Genomic DNA, 15,563 nt, shown 5'->3' on the forward strand with positions numbered 1-15,563 from the left:
GTACATACAAAGGTTAAGTAGTCGTCTTCTAGTTTTTTCTTCTAGTGAGAGAGGACTTCTTATAGTGCCAATTTCCATAGGTTCGTTAGGTGATGAAGGTTTTTCAGCTGGTTTTGGAGAAGTAGCTGGTTTCCTAAATAATGAACCTGAGAGAGCCTTTTCGGCCTTTCTTTCCCTAAGCCTTCTGTCAATACTGATTGATAGTTGAACAAGAGCGTTTAGTGTAGCAGGACTGCATACCCTAATTTCCCTGGTGGTCCAGTGTGGGCTCCCGGGTGGTCCTGTGGCCATAATTTCCGGTCTGCCACTCCGCAGAGCTGCAGACCATGAATCTCGCGAGATCCAATCAGAGCGTTGCTGTGGTAACCAGCGGCAACTCTCTGATTGGCCAGTTCTCGTCGAGACACAGTGTCTGATGGCTGACCGAGGACCCGGCACAGTCTGCCCTCAGGCGGTTTAGGTGGCCGCGAGGCCCCAGCCAGGGCGAGGCCTTAGGCGGCCGCCTAAACCGCCTAATTAGAGAGCCGCCTCTGCGTGAATGTGAGTGTGTGTGTCAGTGAATGTGAGTGTGTGTCAGTGAATGTAAGTGTGTGTCAGTGAATGTGAGTATGTGTGTGTCAGTGAATGTGAGTGTGTGTCTGAATGTGAGTGTGTGTCAGTGAATGTGAGTGAGTGTGTGTTCCAGTGTGTGTGTGTTTGTCAGTGAATGTGTGTGTGTGTCTGTCAGTGAATGTGTGTGTGTGTCGGTCAGTCTGTGTGTGTGTGTGTCGGTCAGTGAGTGCGTGCGTCGGTCAGTGAGTGCGTGCGTTTGTCAGTGAGTGTGTGTCCGAGTAAGTGTATGTCTGTCTATCAGTGTGTCAAATCAGTAAGTGTGTGTATGTCATTGTTTGTCATTGTATATGAGAGTGTGTGTCTGTCAATGAGTGTATGCATCTATCAGTGAGTGTGTGCGTCTGTCAGTGAGTGAGTGTCTGTCAGTCAAAGTGTGGCCTTGACAGGAAGGGGAGGGAAAAATCCTAAATACACCACTGGGTACCACAAATGCATGGCAACCATGAGGAAAGGAGGATAGCAACATCCAAGTACCTCCAAAGAGACAGACAGGTCCTGAAGTCCCAGCTCAATGGCAAGAACAAGATCTAAGCCATCAACACATATGCCCTACACAGCTGTAATAATAACCTGGCCAAGAGAAGAACTGGTCACCATGGATGTCAAGACCAGGAAACTACTCACTATGAATGGAGAATTCAACCCGAAATCAAGCACCAAGAGACTGTACACCTGCCGGAAGGAAGGAGGTCGGGGCCTGATTAGTGTCAAGGCTACAGTCCTGAATGAAACACAGAGCATCCACAAGTACATCACGAAGATGGCTCCCAAAGATGAACTGCTAAGGGAATGCCTGAGACTTACACAGATCGAGAATGCAGAAAAAGAGGAGGTTCCTTGGCAAGACAAACCTCAAGATCCAGACAGAAAAGCAAGTCGTGCCAACCAACCAGACATCGTGGTGGTAGACAAGGAACGAAAGACTGCAGTCGTGGTGGATGTGGCAATACCCAGTGACTATAACATCAGGAAGAAGGAACATGAGAAGGTGGACAAATACCAAGGAGTGAAAGAAGAACTAGAAAGGATGTGGAAAGTGAAGGCAGTAGTAGTCCCAGTTGTGATAGGAGCACTCGGGGCTGTGACTCCCAAGTTGGGGGAGTGGCTTCAACAGATTCCAGGGGCATTTGAGATCGCTGTCCAGAAGAGTGCAGTTCTAGGAACAGCTAAGATAGCGCGCAGAACCCTCAAACAACATACCAACCAGGAGGGGTGAGAAAATATTTTTTTATATATATTAAATATTTGGAAAAGACAACATAGCATTAAAAATCCTGGGATATGACAGTTCCCTTTAAGACCCATCTGTGCATTATCATTTTAAGAATGCAGCCTTTATTGTTGAAATGATTGTTTATTCAGTAATTCTTTTTATCTATATCAGGCCTTCTTACACCCCCTAGGTACAGTTAATCTCAACCAACTCTGCTACAATGGAGCAACTATTCTTTCTGTAAAGCGTTATTTCTAGCGTTGAGCGGACACCTGGATGTTCGGGTCTGGCGGGTTTAGCCGAACTTTGAAAAAAAGTCCGGGTTCGGGCTCGAACTTGACCCCAAACGTGACCCCGAACCTGAACCCCATTGAAGTCAATGGGGACCCGAACTTTTGGGCACAAAAATGGCTTTAAAAACTCCTGGAAAGGGCTAGAGGGCTGCAAAAGTAAAGTAAAATGGGGGTAAGAGTAAGACAAGTGCCCTGCAAACAAATGTGGATATGAAAATCACTTAAAAATAACATAAAATAAGGAGCCGCTTAGTAGAAAACTCCCTAATTCCCACGGTATTAGGCAGCTATCTACCAAAAGGCTGAAAGACCTAAATTGGTCACCTAAATTGGTCTTTCAGCCACATTTACTAATACTAAGTAAAGATTACTTAGTATTAGTAAATTCAGCCCCTACTCGCTATACCGGGAGTAGGGGCGTGTCTAGTAGACATGTGCAATTCGTTTTGGTCCGAATATGAATTTGGACGAATTTCTGGCAATTCGTACATTCGGGTACTTCCGAATGTCCGAATTGCCGAAGTGCCGAATTGCCGAGGTCCCAAAGTTCCGAAATTACCAAATTTCCGAAGTGTTGAAGTGCTGAAGTTCCGAAGTGCTGAAGTGCCGAAGTTCCGAAGTCGCTGAAGTTCCGAAGTGCCGAAGTACCAAAGCACAGTATTGCCTAAGTACTAATATACTTACCCAGTGAAAGAAGAAGAATGTTACATTGTATACAATTTTAAATAAAAAGTATACAAATATAGCCAGGATTCAGCTGTAAGCATTTGCAACACTTACAACAATCAAGTAACATACATTCATATAAAATGTAAGTTACTTAGCCTGTCAATGTAATGACAGGAATGAATAAGTAGATAACTCCGTAATTCCCACTGTATTAGGGAGCTATCTACTAAAAGGCTGAAAGACCTAAATTGGTATTTTAGCCAAATTTACTAATACATAGTAAAGATTACTTAGTACCGTATATACTCGAGTATAAGCCGACCCGAATATAAGCCGAGGCCCCTAATTTTACCCCCAAAAACTGGGAAAACTTATTGACTCGAGTATAAGACTAGGGTGGGAAATGCAGCAGCTACTGGTAAATTTCTAAATAAAATTAGATCCTAAAAAAAATATACTAATTGAATATTTATTTACAGTGTGTGTATAATGAATGCAGTGTGTGCGTATGAGTGCAGTGTGTGCGTATGAGTGCAGTGTGTGCGTATGAGTGCAGCGTGCGTATGTGTGCAGTGTGTGTGTATGAGTGCAGTGTGTGTGTGTATGAGGGCAGTGTGTGTGTATGAATGCAGTGTGTGTGTATGAATGCAGTGTGTGTGTATGAGTGCAGTGTGTGTGTATGAGTGCAGTGTGTGTGTATGAATGCAGTGTGTGTGTATGAGTGCAGTGTGTGTATGAATTAAGTGTGTGTGTGTGTGTATGAATGCAGTGTGTGTGTGTGTGAATGCAGTGTGTGTATGAATGCAGTGTGTGTGTATGAATGCAGTGTGTGTGTATGAATGCAGTGTGTGTATATGAGTGCAGTGTGTGTATGAGTGCAGTGTGTGTATGAATGCAGTGTGTGTATGAATGCAGTGTGTGTGTGTATGAGTGCAGTGTGTGTATGAATGCAGTGTGTGTGTGTATGAATGCAGTGTGTGTGTGTATGAATGCAGTGTGTGTGTATGAATGCAGTGTGTGTATATGAATGCAGTGTGTGTATATGAATGCAGTGTGTGTATATGAGTGCAGTGTGTGTATGAATGCAGTGTGTGTGTATGTGTGCAGTGTGTGTGTGTGTGTGTGTTGCAGAGCTTTGGTGGGGGTGGGCAATGTTATTATTATTTTTTTAATTATTTTCATATTTTTTCATTATTATTTCTTCTTCTTATTTATTTAATGTAATTATTTAATTATTTTATTATTATTATAATTTTTTAATTTTTTTTTCGGCCCCCCTCCCTGCTTGATATATGGCAGGGAGGGGGGCTCTCCTTCCCTGGTGGTCCAGTGGCATTGGTTCAGTGGGGGGGAGAGGAAGGCTGTCAGAGCTGTAACTTACCTGTCCTGCAACTCCTGTCAGCTCCCTCCTCCTCCGCGCCGTCCGTTCAGCTCTTCTGTCAGCTCACACTGTAAGTCTCGCGAGAGCCGCGGCTCTCCCCCCTGGCCCCCACCCATGAGCGGTGGGTGGGGGCTCTAAATACTAATAAGGGGGGGACCTAATGTCCTCCCCCTGGCCCCCACCCCTGAGTGGTGGGTGGGGGCCCTAAATACTAATAAGGGGGGGACCTAATGTCCTCCCCCTGGCCCCCACTCCTGAGCGGCGGGTGGGGGCCCTAAAAAAAAAATGTGCCCCCCAGGTGACTGGGGTTCCCAAACCCCTAGTCACCCCCTCTCCCCCCAAATAAAATTATCCCCCTACCTACCCCCCTCACCCTAAAAATAATGAGGGGGGGACCTGTAACTCAGACAGGTGGGGTGGGGGCCGGGGGGGTCATAATTGTATGACTTGGGCTCGATTTAACAAGCTTTCTTAATATTTCAATAATGTTATAAAAACTATCCAAATGATTTATCTACAGAAGTTAATATTAAAGTCTACAGGAAATTTAGCAAATAAATAATTTGGAACATTTTTCGAACAGCATTGAATAATTTGCAAAGCTTATGAAATCAAGGCCTTAGTTATTTCTCTATAGTCATACTCACTGATCAACACTCATGACCCACACATATACTCGTTGATAGCACATTTTTAAATATGCTTATTCCTGGTTAATTGATCTTGGCTTGGCTCAACCATTCTAAATTCTGGCTAGTTTACCTATTCAGTGTACCTCTATTTCCTTGACCTTGGCTTGTTTCTTGACATTCATGGCTACTGTTAATACTTACTTTTTGTCTAATGTGTTCCTTTGGGTAGACATGTACATTATTTACATTTAACAAAGGCTAAAGGAAAACAGCAGTGCAGTCCAGGAGCCCGGATGCAAATCAAGGGCTTGTGGGTTGCACCGCTGTGTCCACCTAAAGTGGAGCTCTTAGGATGAGGGTATTACCCACTAATAGCGTAAAAGTAGCAAATATAGTGCCCCACTGAGGGAAACTAGAAGCAGGGACTTCACTAGCATAAAAAAGAGAGGGAAGGAAACCCTACCTTCAATCAATCTAGGGATACGCATAAAAGGCAAGCAAAAGAAAAAAAGGGGGAGAATAGCTAAATGGTGCAACAGGGATTTGTGATCTAGAGTGCTCTAGGTCACAGGGAATGGGGGTAACCAGAGGAAAACTATTTAGCTCTTGAATATAGTATAAAAAATGTAACTACTGTTACTACTATAGTTATGGTGCTAAAGTTCCCCATTCCCTCATTGGAACCGACTAAATTGATAGGTAGATATATGTCAGGTAACAGAAACATAGAAACATAGAATGTGACGGCAGATAAGAACGATTTAGCCCATCTAGTCTGCCCAACAGGGAAAGATAAGTAGGAGATTGGAGTGTAGCAGACTCCGGGCAACATGACTGGTTCACTCCACTAGTCCCCTTTCTTCAGCCAGTCAGGAACAACCTTTAATTAGTGATGTCCCAAATGGTTCGCTGGCGAATAGTTCCTGGCGAACAAAGCGTGTTCGATTTCGCCACGGACGGCGAACATATGCAATGTTCGGTCCGCCCCCTATTTTTTGTTTTTTTTGTTTGTGGCCAAATTTACTAATACTAAGTAAAAATTACTTAGTATTAGTAAATTGTGCCCCTACTCGCAATACCGCGAGTAGGGGCATGTCTATTAAACAGTGGCTGCTCACTGTTAAAAAAAAAAAAAAGGGTACCTCCTCCCTGAGCGGTAAAAAAAGGAGGGAGAACCTATTGTCCTCCCTCCTGGCCCCCACCCCTGAGCGGCGTGTGGGGCCCCTAAATACCAATAGGGGGGGGGACCTATTGTCCTCCACCCCGGCCCCCACCCCTGAGCGGCGGGTGGGGGCCCTAAATACCAATAGGGGGGGACCTATTGTTCTCCCTCCCGGCCCCCACCCCTGAGCGGCGGGTGGGGGCCCTAAATACCAATGGGGGGACCTATTGTCCTCCCCCCGGCCCCCACCCTTGAGCAGCGGGTGGGGGCCCTAAATACCAATAGGGCGGGTGGACCTATTGTCCTCCCACCCGGCCCCCACCCCTGAGTGGTGGGTGGGGGCCCTAAAAATGACAATAAGGGGGGGACCTACTGTCCCCCCCGGCCCCCACCCCTGAGCGGTGGGTGGGGGCCCTAAAAATGACAATAAGGGGGGGGACCTACTGTCCCCCCCGGCCCCCGGCCCCCACCCCTGAGCAGTGGGTGGGGGACCTAAAAATAACAATAAGGCGGGGACCTACTGTCCCCCCCCCCGGACCCACCCCTGAGCGGTGGGTGGGAGCCCTAAAAATAACAATAAGAGGGGACCTACTGTCCCCCCCGGGCCCCCACCCCTGAGCGGTGGGTGGGGGCCCTAAAATTAACAATAAGCGTCGGTTATTATGGTTTTTTATTTGGCCTTTTTTGGGGATGAAAAAAGAAGATTTTAGAAGAAAGAAAACATCGCATGGTAAGTTGTTTTTATCTAAACATTTTTTACAGGTTTTTAGTTAAAGGTCCCCCCCCTCATTAATTTTAGGGTGAGGGCGGTAGGTAGGGGGATAATTTTTTGTTGCGGGGAGGGGTGACTAGGGTCCCCCCCTTTGTATTTAGGGCCCCCACCCACCGCTCAGGGGTGGGGGCCAGGGGGGGACAGTAGGTCCCCCCCTTATTGTTATTTTTAGGGCCCCCACCCACCGCTCAGGGGTGGGGGCCGGGGGGGGACAGTAGGTCCCCCCCTTATTGTTATTTTTAGGGCCCCCACCCACCGCTCAGCGGTGGGGGCCTGGGGGGGACAGTAGTTCCCCCCTTATTGTTAATTTTAGGGCCCCCTCCCACCGCTCAGGGGTGGGGGCCGGGGGCAGGGGCGGGCTGGGAAGGGGGGCAGGGAGGCAATTGCCCCCCAGGCCACCCTAAACCCAGGGCCGCCCACACCCAGCAAAAAAAGGAAAAATCTGAATCCCCTGCCTCTGGCTGAGGACTCAGATTTTTCAACTTACCTCACTCTTCCTGCAGTCTGCAGCCAGTGGAGTCGGCCGGCCTCTCCTGATGATGTCAGGAGGAGGGGGCGTGACTTCCACTGCTCTTCTCACAGGACCGCTGGGGAGTCTGGGAGAAGAGCAGAGGAAGTCACGGCCCCTCCTCCTGACATCATCAGGAAAGGCCGACTTCACTGACTGCTGCTGCTGGTTGCTGCTCCTGTTGGCTGCTGTCCACCCCTCCCTGGCCTAAGGTAAGACTCAGGGACGGGGGAAATACACTTTAGTGTTATTTTTTATTCCCCTCCTCAGCCCCTGTCCCCCCCTCCCCAGCCCTGCCCCCTCCTCATACACTGAGAAATACTGACACACATACTGTCACCCCTCCTCAGCCCCTGTCCCCTTAGTCAGCCCCTGCCCCCCTCCTCAGCCCTGCCCCCTCCTCAGCCCTGCCCCCTCCTCAGCCCTGCCCCCTCCTCAGCCCATGTCCCCTCCTCAGCCCCTGTCCCCTCCTCAGCCCCTGTCCCCTCCTCAGCCCCTGTCCCAACCTCAGCCCCTGTCCCCTCCTCAGCCGCTGTCCCCACCTCAGCCCCTGTCCCCTCCTCAGCCCCTGTCCCCTCCTCAGCCCCTGTCCCCACCTCAGCCCCTGTCCCCTCCTCAGCCCCTGTCCCCTCCTCAGCCCCTGTCCCCTCCTCAGCCCCTGTCCCCACCTCAGCCCCTGTCCCCACCTCAGCCCCTGTCCCCACCTCAGCCTTAGTCAGCCCCTGTCCCCACCTCAGCCCCTGTCCCCACCTCCCCTTCGTCAGCCCCTGTCCCCATAGTCAGCGCCTACCTCAGCCCCTGTCCCCTACCTCAGCCCCTGTCCCCCCTCCTCAGCCCTGTCCCCTTAGTCAGCCCCTGTCCCCCCTCCCCAGCCCTGCCCTCTCCTCATACACTGAGAAATACTGACACACATACTGTCACCCCTCCTCAGCCCCTGTCAACCCTCCTCAGCCCCTGTCCCCTTAGTCAGCCCCTGCCACCCCTCCTCAGCCCTTCCCCCTCCTCAGCCCTGCCCCCTCCTCAGCCCTGCCCCCTCCTCAGCCCCTGTCCCCTCCTCAGCCCCTGTCCCCACCTCAGCCCCTGTCCCCTCCTCAGCCCCTGTCCCCTCCTCAGCCCCTGTCCCCTCCTCAGCCCCTGTCCCCACCTCAGCCCCTGTCCCCTCCTCAGCCCCTGTCCCCTCCTCAGCCCCTGTCCCCTCCTCAGCCCCTGTCCCCACCTCAGCCCCTGCCCCCACCTCAGCCTTAGTCAGCCCCTGTCCCCACCTCAGCCCCTGTCCCCACCTCCCCTTCGTCAGCCCCTGTCCCCTTAGTCAGCTCCTACCTCAGCCCCTGTCCCCTACCTCAGCCCCTGTCCCCTACCTCAGCCCCTGTCCCCCCTCCTCAGCCCCTGTCCCCCCTCCTCAGCCCCTGTCCCCCTCCTCAGCCCCTGTCCCCTACCTCAGCCCCTGTCCCCTACCTCAGCCCCTGTCCCCCCTCCTCAGCCCCTGTCCCCTAAGTCAGCCCATGTCCCCTACCTCAGACCCTGTCCCCTTGGTCAGCCCCTGTCCCACCCTTTCCCTGCTCCTTTCCCCCCTCTCAGCTCCTGCCCCCTTCCTCAGCCCCATGCCCCCCACCACAGCCCCATAACATCTCCACTACAGCTCCTCTCCCCCAATTGCAACCCATATTACCCACACCACAGCCCCTTTCCCAAATTGTAGCCATCAACTTGCTTCAGCCCCTATCCCCCCGTACATTTCCTAAACCCCCAATTACAGCTTATACCCTCCACTACCACCCCCTGTCCCCCACTACAGCCCTGTCCCCTTACTCAGCCCCTGTCCACTGGTTTTAAAAGTGTAAAGTTTGAGTGTGTGTGTATGAGTATGTCTGTGTGTGTCAGTATGTCTGTGTGTGTCAGTATGTCAGTATGTCAGTGTGTGTGTGCGCGTCAGTATGTCTGTGTGTGTGCGCATCATTATGTCTGTGTGTGTGCGCATCAGTATGTCTGTCTATGTGTGTGCCAGTATGTCTGTCTGTGTGTATGTCAGTATGTCTGTCTATGTGTGTGCAAGTATGTCTCTGTGTGTGTGCCAGTTTGTCTGTGTGTGTCAGCCAGTATGCCTGTGTGTGTGTGTGTGTCAGTATGTCTGTCTGTGTGAGTACCAGTATGCCTGTAACAGTGTGTCTTTCTGTGTGAGTAACAGTATGTATCTCTGTGTGTGTGTCAGTATGTCTGTGTGCAAGTATGTCTCTGTGTGTGTGCCAATTTGTCTGTGTCAGCCAATATGCCTGTGTATGTCAGTATGTCTGTCTGTGTGAGTCAGTATGCCTGTAACAATGTGTCTTTCTGTATGTGTCTGTGTGCCTGTCAGTGAGTGTGTGCGTGTGCCTGTCAGTGAGTGTGTGTTTTTTAGTGTGTGCCAAATCTGCAAGTGTGTGTGCCTGTAATTGATTGTCTGTTTAGGTGACGGCTCCCCCCCCCACACACACACACACACTTTCAATCACATGGGAAAGGTGTTTTTACTCTCCTCTTGGTGCAATGGGCCACTTGACTGGATTTGCCCCCCAGGCCTAAGGCTGCCAGCCCTCCCCTGGCCGGGGGGGACAGTAGGTCCCCCCTTATTGTTAATTTTAGGGACCCCACCCACCGCTCAGGAGTGGGGGCTGGGGGGGACAGTAGGTCCCCCCCTTATTGTTAATTTTAGGGCCCCCACCCACCGCTCAGGGGTGGGGGCCGGGGGGGACAGTAGGTCCCCCCTTATTTTTAATTTTAGGGCCCCCACCCACCGCTCAGGGGTGGGGGCCGGGGGGGAGAGTAGGTCCCCCCTTATTGTTAATTTTAGGGCCCTCACCTGCCGCTCAGGGGTGGGGCCGGGGGGGGACAGTAGGTCCCCCCCTTATTGTTATTTTTAGGGCCCCCACCCGCCGCCCAGGGGTGGGGGCCGGGGGGAGGACAGTAGGTCCCCCCCCACATTACCATTATGGCCCCCACCCGCCGCCCAGGGGTGGGGGCTGGAGAGGGGGAGGACAGTAGGTCCCCCCTCATTATCATTATGGCCCCCACCCGCCGCCCAGGGGTGGGGGCCAGAGAGCGGGAGGACAGTAGGTCCCCCCCTCAATATCTTTATGGCCCCCACCCGCCACCCAGGGGTGGGGGCCGGGGGGGGGAGGACAGTAGGTGTCCCCCCCCTCATTTTCATTATGGCCCCCACCCGCCGCCCAGGGGTGGGGGCCGGAGAGGGGGAGGACAGTAGGTCCCCCCCTCATTATCTTTATGGCCCCCACCCGCCTCCCAGGGGAGGGGGCCAGGGGGGGAAGGAGAGTAGGTCTCCTCCGCCCCCTTCAACCACTATTGTGGCCAGAAAGAGTCCCTGTGGGTTTAAAAACTCGCCTGCCTATTGAAGTCTATGGCGGGAGAGTAGGTCCCCCCTTATTGTTAATTTTAGGGCCCTCACCTGCCGCTCAGGGGTGGGGGCCGGGGGGGGACAGTAGGTCCCCCCCTTATTGTTATTTTTAGGGCCCCCACCCGCCGCCCAGGGGTGGGGGCCGGGGGGAGGACAGTAAGTCCCCCCCCACATTACCATTATGGCCCCCACCCGCCGCCCAGGGGTGGGGGCTGGAGAGGGGGAGGACAGTAGGTCCCCCCTCATTATCATTATGGCCCCCACCCGTCGCCCAGGGGTGGGGGCCAGAGAGCGGGAGGACAGTAGGTCCCCCCCTCAATATCTTTATGGCCCCCACCCGCCACCCAGGGGTGGGGGCCGGGGGGGGAGGACAGTAGGTGTCCCCCCCTCATTTTCATTATGGCCCCCACCCGCCACCCAGGGGTGGGGGCCGGAGAGGGGGAGGACAGTAGGTCCCCCCCTCATTATCTTTATGGCCCCCACCCGCCTCCCAGGGGAGGGGGCCAGGGGGGGAAGGAGAGTAGGTCTCCTCCCCCCCCTTCAACCACTATTGTGGCCAGAAAGAGTCCCTGTGGGTTTAAAAACTCGCCTGCCTATTGAAGTCTATGGCGGTTCGCCCGGTTCGCGAACATTTGCGGAAGTTCGCGTTTGCGGGTCGCGAACCGAAAATTTTATGTTTGCGACCTCACTACCTTTAATGCAAAGAAACCCATTTTCCCCAGTAACTGGACAACACCTAGTCCTGGAGATACAACAACAACTTTATTGGCCACACACGGCTTTTATGCTAAACCCAATGCAAGGGGTGTATACCACACAATCCCTGTGTCCCCTCCCAGGGTCCTCCCCCTCCCAGGGGTCTTCAGCATGACACTTGAGTCCCCGTCCCTTTGACCCGTGTTCCCGTCACCCAAGCACAGGGTTCCCACTTCCGGTGACAGGGGGTCTTCTTCCCAGGATTCACTTGGTCCACTGTTCCCACCACCTAAGTATAGGTTTCCCACATCTTCTTCCCAAGTACACCTTTGTCCACTGTTCCTGCCACACAAAAGTAGGGTCTCCCACTTCCCAGGACCCTCCATACCTGTGAGTTACAGCGCGGGAAAGCTTCCTGTCTCCTTGCCTCCCAGTTACAGAAAGCCCATCAAAACAGCCATTGTCCCCAAAGGATGCCCACACCAATCCCAGGGAACCCCGTCCCCTGTACCGGTACCTGTGTTGAACAGCCTCCGTTCGCGGGGTCCCTGTGTGAAACCGGGCAAGGGAAGCATCTCCTTTCGGGATATGAATGCTTCCCCTGGGGGGCGTTCATTTATACGAATGGTAGCCACCCAGAGAAGTACTTATTAGTTACTTCCCTTGCGGTTTAACACTTCTGTTGTGAGTTGTTAACATTCTAATTGATTGGTGTGAACATTCCAATGGGCACTGGGGAGGTCCCTGTTCAGGAACCGAATGGAGTGGTAAGCAGTTCACAAATGCCCCCCCTGTATGGCGTTCGTCTATACAAACTGGCGGCTACCCAGGGGACAGCACATGTCAATGCTTCCCTTGCAGTTTTGGGCATTAGGTCGGGGTGTTATCGTTCTGATGGGCGTTCTAATTGCCACTTAGAGAGTACATGTAAACGGGGCAAAACACACAAACACAGCGGGGAAAAGTCACGAACAATGAGAATCTAATCAAACCTAATAAAAACTAAAAAGGCTTTCCCTTAGATTACCTCAACACCGTGGACAAGCCACTAATGTCTACCTGAACCATCTCTCCCTATAACAGCTTGCCAAAGAAAAAGAAAAATGTGAAATAAACGACCCTAAAAGGAGATAATCATAATGGTAAGAAAATTGTGCTACCTAGTGAGGTATGAAAAGAAAGAAAATAGTAAGCTCGATGCACGTTTCGGCGTGTCAGCACGCCGTCGTCAGGAGCATATAACTGTGGGCAGCTTGTCTGTCAGTTTATATGTACTTATCATTAACTAACAAGTTCCATCAGCTGTTCTCCATGGGAGGACACGGAGGAGGGCATACCGGGTCATCAGCCCGCCCCCTAAGTAACCCGATTGGTTAACACTATGAGTAGGAGTGGCAAAGTGGGCTGAGAGCCAAATAGAGCCACACCCCGCATGTTAACCCCTTAACGCCGTTACGGCGTGCTATGCCGTCACGGGTTAAGTGGGCTTTAACGCCGTTATGACGGCATAGCACGCCGTAACGGCTTGCAGCCCCAGGAGGTAAGTTATACTTACCTCCGCCGCGATCCGCTTCGGGAGGACTGCCTCACAGCCCAGGCAGCCCTCCCACGGCAAATCAGGCCCCCGGGGGCCATGTGATCGCTCTCAAAGAGCGATCACATGGCCCTCTATAGCTGGCTGTGGATATGCCAGCAGGGGGACTGTTTGAAATATCAGACAGTCCCCCTGCTGGTGGGAAGAACAAAAAAAATAATTAGACATGTGTAAAAATAAAATAAATGCATTTTTATATATATATAATATGTATATATATTATATATATAATATATATACATATTATATATATGTAACGTCATACAAAGTGTATTTTAATATTAATATAAGTATATATATTAATATTAAAATACACTTAGAATGACATTACATATATATATAATATGTATATATATTATATATATAATAGATGTACATATATATTATATATAAATACGTATAATTAAAATAATAAATAAATTAAATAATAAAATAAATAAATAAAATATTGAAACAAAATGTAATATAAATTATATATGCATATGTAATTTCAAATAACACATTGCTTTAAATCAGACATGCAACAACATACAGTTAATGTTTCAATTTCTGGACTTTTCACAATATTTCCAGATAATGGGTGAGAAACATTGACCGTAGAATCTCTATACTGGTTTTATCTATCATCTCGTGTGTGTATATAGTAACTATATTGTGTTATTGACCGTAGAATGTTACACGCCTGCTTAGAATAAAGCAGTACTATTCAAGCCCTATGAATATTCTCTTTCATGTTAGAGAAATAATTTCCCATGCTGTTTCCCCACACATGTACACTTACACATCGCTGGTAGAAAGCACGATATGGCTGGTATAAACATTTTGCAGGGCCACTTTTAATTCCCTGTCCTGCCTTGCCTGCAAGCTGTACCACTGTGCGGTGGACACCTAGAAGAAGAAGCAGCAGCAACTGCAGAAGATACCAAATGGAAAGCAGATGCTAAATTATACGGTGGCAGCAAACATCTACTAACAGGACTTTGTGAAGGAAATTAAGACATTACCCATCAGCCTAACTGCTCAATTTACTAGCGTGGGAGAGAACCTGTGGAAGGGGAAAATAGATTTCTGCATATATTTTTCTTTAAAGACCCATGGCATTTGCTAGTTTGGCTGTTTAATAAAAACAGATTTAATATGCAGATCAAGTTTAACTGATTTCCCAGCATGCAACATTTTACACTGATACCTATATACGAAAATGACAGTATAACAGGCAATCCACTGGGAAATTCATCTGTGTTTTACTATTACATGCATAGTATGCCTAAATATGTTTACTTTCACTTTCTGTGCCATGGGGCAAAACAGCAGAACATCGATCATGGTGGAGCTCGCCTAGTGAGTGTAAGCATCTGGTCTCACTAGGCTTTGCACATACTCCACAAAAAGGGCTTTTAAAAGCTCTTGTAACTGCATGTCCTTTTACTAATATGAAATATATAGCTGGGAGTGATAGGAGGATGTGAAGAGGAAGATGTGGCTGGGAGTGATGGGAAAGGAAGGTAGCGATAGAGGCAATGGAAGAGGAAGGGATTGGTGAAAGTTGCAGGAGGTCAGAAATCGGAGGGAGTGACAGGAATCTTGTGGCTGCCAGTTTCACACACTTTTATTTTTCTATGTTACGGACAAAATCCATTTTGCAGTAAATGTGTAGAGTTCTCAGATACATATTTTTCTCTCAATAATTTCAGTCAATTATTAGATGTTTTGCGTAATCCCGACAAGGTCCTCCCACTTTTTCCAAGTGCACTCACTCACTGCCACACACACACTCACAAAGACACTCACTGACAGACACTCACACAGACACTCACTGACATACACTCAGTGACAGACACTCTAACACTCACCTCCCTGGGGTCCAGTGTGGGGGCAGCTCCTCACTCCTCCAGTGCGCCGTTTAGTATGCTGGGAATGATGTCATATTCCGGCTCCCGGCATCACAGAGGACATGCGAGGGAGGAGTGAGAGGCTGCAAGCGCCTCCCTCGCTGCCTGCATTCTCCTCCGGGCACCAGCATTTGATGGCAGAGTAGGCACCTGTCATCAAGGTAAGAAGGTGCCTGCTCTGCCATACTGTGACAGGGCTCCTCTGGGCGCCACCACCTTCGGGCGCCTGGAGGAGCTTCCCGGCACTGAGGGGGGGCGGCTCTAGAGGGCGCTGTGGCCCCAGACAGGGGGAACCCACCAGTAAACATCCCTGGGCCCTGGAATTCCCTTATCCTCTTAAGGGTATAAGCAAACAAAACAGCTTTATTCTGTCCAATATTCCAGTGGGATGGGGCTAAGTCCTCAGATGCATCCAGATGCAGTCTAGGAGTTGCTGGCTGCACTCTGTGCTGCTCCCCTGTGGATTCAGTCAGGAGGGAGAAGCAGGGATAAGATGTAGCTTCCTATCCCTGTCTCTCTACATACACAGCGCCACCTACCTATTTCACTGTATTTTCAGTCTCACACGAAAAATAGCAGAACAAGCTGAAAAATCCAGACGCCCATGCACATAGACACCTTTATTTGCATTAATATTAATGAAAATGCAATCTGGAAAGAGATTAAAGGTTTATGAGAGTTGCATTATCTTTCTGATCTCTTGCTTGGCCGTTTCTCCCCTAATTGATTGTCAAACGTCAAGAACTGCTTT

Source organism: Pelobates fuscus, chromosome 2 (assembly GCF_036172605.1).
Source record: "Pelobates fuscus isolate aPelFus1 chromosome 2, aPelFus1.pri, whole genome shotgun sequence".
NCBI lineage: Eukaryota > Metazoa > Chordata > Amphibia > Anura > Pelobatidae > Pelobates > Pelobates fuscus.